The sequence below is a fragment of the Lithobates pipiens genome, unplaced genomic scaffold, assembly GCF_037356315.1.
Source record: "Lithobates pipiens isolate NorthernLeopardFrog02 unplaced genomic scaffold, aLitPip1_a1.2 Scaffold_10, whole genome shotgun sequence".
NCBI classification, from domain to species: Eukaryota; Metazoa; Chordata; class Amphibia; order Anura; family Ranidae; genus Lithobates; species Lithobates pipiens.
The window spans coordinates 217706552-217712551 of record NW_027507686.1 but is presented as its reverse complement, the minus strand read 5'-3'; the positions used below and the strand labels follow the sequence as shown (position 1 = coordinate 217712551).

Below are 6000 nucleotides of genomic sequence, written 5' to 3'. Positions count from 1 at the left end.
GTTCACACAGCTCCGGGCGGCTGCAGTCAGCATTGGAAAAGGGTCCTTTGCGTTTTTGGCTCCTTTTCAGGTGCAAATTTAGGCAAACATTCTGACCTGATTTGCACCTGAATTGGTGAACAGGGACGCACCGGACCCCTGCTGTGACCCGCGGCCACATCAGTGAGAACCCGTCCTCAGGAAAAGCCTGTGCGCTATCAAGAGTATACATTTATATCAATAGTAGATATGCATACCCCCCCTTTTGGAATGGGACACTTGTTAGCAAAAGTATGTAGGCATAGGACACACCCCCTGCCACGCTGCCTTTGAGGAGCGTTATACAAAAAAAAAATGATTAGTTAAACGCACAAGTGCTTTTTTTACCACTACTATTCCTTTATATTGGCTTTTAGAATTTACAAATGCAGCAATTTAGAATTCTGATGAAAGATTTAGCACTGGAAAACACTTTTAGAAAGATAAAAAGTGCATTTTATATACAACTGTATAGATCTGATCAAAATAAGGAAAGAGGGACAGAGAGACTTTGTTCCAAATCAGGGACAGTCCCTCGAAATCAGGGACAGTTGGGAGCTATGGGTGTACTTTATGGGTGGTGCGTCATTTTGGTTCCATTTAGAGGCCTAGAAGTTTTCCAGCTTCTGCAGGTAAATCAATCAAGCATACTTAAGCTGGCCACACACCATACAATTTTCTTATTAAATTTCCTTTAAATTTACCTTCAACTGTGTAGTAGAAGGGACTGCCTGATTGCACACAAACTGAAAGCGTTTAGATTTGACCTCATATTATATGGTTTTGGTAAATCTAAAGAAAATCTATAGAAGAAAATTGTATAATGTATGGCCAGCCTAAGGGTAAGTGCAAAGGTTGGTGATAAATGGGGAGTACTCGGAATGGTCAGGGGTGGGTAGTGGGGTCCCCTAGGGTTCTGTGCTGGGACCAATCCTGTTAAATTTGTTCATAGAAGACCTGGAGGATGGGGTAAACAGCTCAATCTCTGTATTTGCGGACGGCACTAAGCTAAGCAGGGAAATAACTTCTCTGCAGGATGTGGAAACCTTGTAAGAAGATCTGAATAAATTAGCGGGGTGGGCAACTACATGGCAAATGAGGTCCAATGTAGAAAAATGTAAAATAATGCATTTGTGTGGCAAAAACATGAAGGCAATCTACTAACTAGGGGGGTGACCCTCTGGGGGAATCTAGGATGGAAAAGGACCTGGGGGTCCTAGTAGATGATAGGCTCAGCAATGCCAGGCTGCTGCTAACAAAGCAAGCAGAATATTGGCATGCATTAAAAAGGGGATCAACTCCAGAGATAAAACGATAATTCTCCCGCTCTATAAGACTCTGGTCTGGCCGCACCTGGAATATGCTGTCCAGTTCTGGGCACCAGTTCTCAGGAAGGATGTACTGGAGATGGAGCGAGTACAAAGAAGAGCAACAAATCTAATAAAGGAAATGGAGGATATTAGTTATGAGGAAAGGTTGCGAGCTCTGAACTTATTCTCTCTGGAGAAGAGACGCTTGAGAGGGGATATGATTTCAATTTACAAATACCGTATTGGTGACCCCAGCTGGTGACAGCTGCTTGGTGTGGGGGCACTCGAGAGGCGGGAGGGGCCAGGAGAGCTGAAGAGGGACCAGAGAAGAGGAGGATCTGGGCTGCTCTGTGCAAATCCACCACAGCGGAACAAGTAAACATAACAAGTTTGTTTTTTTAATGAGACTTTACAATCACTTTAACGCAGGGGATTCATGAAGGTAAAAAATGTCTATCCTTTAGAGCCGCTTTAATTTGGAACCCCTGATCAATATGAGAATAGGAGCTTTTCAAGACTACCACAGTGCACATCTTCCAGTGCCTGTCCTCTAAATCAGTGGCACACTTTAACCATTTGCTGCCCGCCCTATAGGCAAATGACTGCTACAAAGTGATTTCAAAATCCTGACCGGACATCATAGGACGTCCTCAGGATTTTGGGGTGATCGTTGTTGCGGGGTGTCAGTCTGACACCCCGCAACTACGATTTCGGTAAAGAGTCTCCGACGGAGACTCTTTACCACGTGATCAGCCATGTCCAATCACGGCTGATCACAGTGTAAATAGGAAGAGCTGGTGATCGGCTTTTCCTCACTCGCATCTGTCAGATGCGAGTAGAGGAGAGCCGATCGGCTGCTCCTCTGACAGGGGGGATCTGTGCTGATCGATTATCAGCACAGCCCCCCCGAGGATGCCCACACTGGACCACCAGGGACGCCACCAGACCACCAGGGATGCGCAGCACCAGCTATGCCACCCTAGACCACCAGAAATGGCAGTCAGTGCCCACAATGGATGCCAGTGCCCACAATGGGCATCACTGACTGGCATGCATTATTGTTTGGCACTGATTGGCATCCATCAGTACAAAACAATGCAATACAATGTCACTTATCAGGGCCCATCCATGCCAACTATCAGTGCCCATCCATGCCCATCTGTGCTGCCTATCCATGCCCATTCATGCCACATATCCATGCCAATCCGTGTCAGTGCCAATTTGTGCCACCTATCAAGTGTCCATCCGTGCCACCTATCAGTGCCCATCAATGCCACTTCATTGGTGCCAGCTCATCAGTGCAGCCCCATCAGTGAAGGAAAAAAACGTACTTATTTACCAAGTTTTGAAACAAACAAAAAAAAAAATTTTTCCAAAATTTTCGGTCTTTTTTTATTTGTTTAGCAAAAAATAAAAAAAACTGTAGGAGGTGATCAAATATCACCAAAAGAAAGCTCTATTTGTGGGGAAAAAAATGATAAAAATAAATTTGGGTACAGTGTAGCATGACCGCGCAATTGTCATTCAAAGTGCGACATTGCTGAAAGCTCAAAATTGGTCTGGGCAGGAAGGTGTTTAAGTGCTCGGTATTGAGGTGGTTAAAATTCTGCAGAATCTCAAGGCACCCCATTCTAAAACGTAAAAAAACAAACAAAAAAAAAACAAACACACAAATAGTTTTACATAACACAGAAACGGTCACACATGTAGAACACCCAATGTTAGAACGATTTATTCTTTTAAAACAAATCCACATTAGCACATAGTACTGACTAGTATTCCAATGTTCCACTTTTCCCGCACAGGTTATAAAGGTGCACAAAGAAAACCTCTGTGGAACTAAAAGGAAGGCTTCATCCACCTGCTGATTTGGATAAATGTTAAGGCATTTTCCCAAGGCACCAGGGTTGAAAAAGTCTGCTCTATATCATGCCCACAGTGCATCTGCCCCAGTACCTGTCCTCCATAGCATGCCCACAGTGCCAGTTCTCTATAGCATGCCCACAATGCATAGCCTCACATACCTGTCTTCTATAGCTTATATCCTCCACAGTCCTCAAGGCGCCCCAACAGGTCAGGATTTCCCTCAGATGAAACAGCTGTGGTAAATACTAAGGCAGTGAAACTGATCAAATCGCCTGTGCAAAACAATGGACAGCCTGAAAACATGACCTATTGGGGCGCCTTGAGCACAGGAGTTGAGAAACACTGCTCTATAGCATGCTCACAGTGCATATCCTCCATTGCCTGTCCACTATAGCATGCTCACAGTGCATATCCTCCATTATCTGTCCTCTATAGCATGCTCACAGTGTACAGCCTCCATTGTCTGTCCTCTATAGCATGCCCACAGTGCACATACTGTTCATATACCCCTCATTGCCTGTCCTCTGTAGCATGCCCACAGTGCATATCCTCCATTGCCTGTCCTCTATAGCATGCCCACAGTGCATATCCCCCATTGCCTGTCCTCTATAGCATGCCCACAGTGCATATCCCCCATTGCCTGTCCTCTATAGCATGCCCACAGTGCATATCCTCCATTGCTTGTCCTCTATAGCATGCCCACGGTGCATATCCTCCATTATCTGTCCTCTATAGCATGCCCACAGTGCACATACTGTGCATATACCCCTCATTGCCTGCCCTCTTTAGCATGCCCACAGTGCATATCCTCCATTGCCTGTCCACTATAGCATGCTCACAGTGCATCTCCTCCATTGTCTGTCCTCTATAGCATGCTCACAGTGTACAGCCTCCATTGTCTGTCCTCTATAGCATGCTCACAGTGTACAGCCTCCATTGTCTGTCCTCTATAGCATGCTCACAGTGTACTGCCTCCATTGTCTGTCCTCTATAGCATGCCCACAGTGCACATACTGTGCATATACCCCCCATTGCCTGTCCTCTGTAGCATGCCCACACTGCATATCCCCCCATTGCCTGTCCTCTGTAGCATGCCCACACTGCATATCCTCCATTGCCTGTCCACTGTAGCATGCCCAAAGTGCATATCCTCCATTGTCTGCCCTCTTTAGCATGCCCACAGTGCATATCCTCCATTGCCTGTCCTCTATAGCATGCCCACAGTGCATATCCTCCATTGCCTGTCCTCTATAGCATGCCCACAGTGCATATCCTCCATTGCCTGTCCTCTATAGCATGCCCACAGTGCATATCCTCCATTGCCTGTCCTCTATAGCATGCCCACAGTGCATATCCTCCATTGCCTGTCCTCTATAGCATGCCCACAGTGCATATCCTCCATTGCCTGTCCTCTATAGCATGCCCACAGTGCATATCCCCCATTGCCTGTCCTCTATAGCATGCCCACAGTGCATATCCTCCATTGCCTGTCCTCTATAGCATGCCCACAGTGCATATCCTCCATTGCCTGTCCTCTATAGCATGCCCACAGTGCATATCCTCCATTGCCTGTCCTCTATAGCATGCCCACAGTGCATATCCCCCATTGCATGTCCTCTATAGCATGCCCGCTGTGCATAACCTTCATTGCCTGTGCTCTATAGCATGCCCAGAGTGCATATCCACCATTGGTTGCCCACTGTAGCATGCCCACAGTGCATATCCTCCATTGCCTGTGCTCTATAGCATGCCCGCAGTGCATATCCTCCATTGCCTGCCCACAGAGTAGAATCCCCGGTTCATTTCCCCTGCAGGCCCCTCTACCCTCTCTGCTCTCCGCGCCCCACCTTCTACTCTAAGGTGATCCTTGCTCTGGCGCATGCGCTCTAAATCCCCGCCCAGCCAATCAAAGTAGCAGTAGACTTGTGATAGGAGGGGCGATCAGAGGTCAGGCCCGTCTCCTGCGCATGCGTGGACTGCCCGCAGCGACATCTTGCCCATAGGTTGCTGAAATACCCCGAGGATTGTATATTGGAGACCGGGAGAGTGACAGGTACCCGGGGGGTGTATGGAGGGGGCGCCGGGCCGTGCTGGGATCGCTGGGAGCGATAGTTCACCTTGTGTGTGTGTGCAGCTGCAGGGGGAGCAGAAGTCTCAGGCAGCTCTTGCAGCCTCTGCTGGGGGTTGTAGTCCCTCTCCGGCTGGAGGGTCACGTGTTTCCTTTGTTATGCTGCCCCCCCCCCCCTGTGTTTGTGCACACAGTGTATGGAGGGGGAGTGCTGGGAAGTTGTGTGGAGGAGATCTGATCGGTGCCGGTCGCTGTATGTGTGGTGTGATCTTCTGATCGGGCATTGAGCGGTGCTGGCCATGCATGCTCAGTCTGGTTGTACAATCTCCCGTGAAGCTGGCCATAGACTGTACAATCTGATCTAACGTCTATGATCTGCCTGCTTGGATACAATACGATTGATTGGACAGAATAGGTAAGTTCTTGCATTGCATAGTCTTGGTAAATCCAAAGCTGATGGTTTGGTCAGATCGTAGCGTGTATGGTGACCCTTAAGATGCCCACACTATACAATCTCCTTCAGATCTTCCATCAGCTATGTAGCACAACGGTCTGCCTGCATATTGCATTGTTTTGGTAAATAGGCAATTGTATAATCAGATTGTATAGTGTACGGCTAGCTTTAGATTGACCAAACTGTGATGGCCAGTCCATTCGATGTGTATCTGATCTGGCAGGCTCTTGTATTACATAGTTCTTGGAAGATGTAAAGGAAATTGTACAAATCATTGCAATGTG

General features: G+C 47.4%; 1 protein-coding gene across 2 annotated transcripts in view; it reads left to right on the top strand.

The window, feature by feature from the left end:
* Positions 1–5143: 5143 nt before the first annotated feature.
* DDB2 (damage specific DNA binding protein 2) overlaps positions 5144–6000 on the top strand; it is a 49524-nt gene continuing 48667 nt past the window's right edge. For both annotated transcript variants that reach the window (XM_077461112.1, XM_077461108.1), the window contains exon 1: positions 5144–5247. The gene's annotated coding sequence lies outside the window, so the exon portion shown is untranslated. The remainder of the gene's footprint in view (positions 5248–6000) is intronic.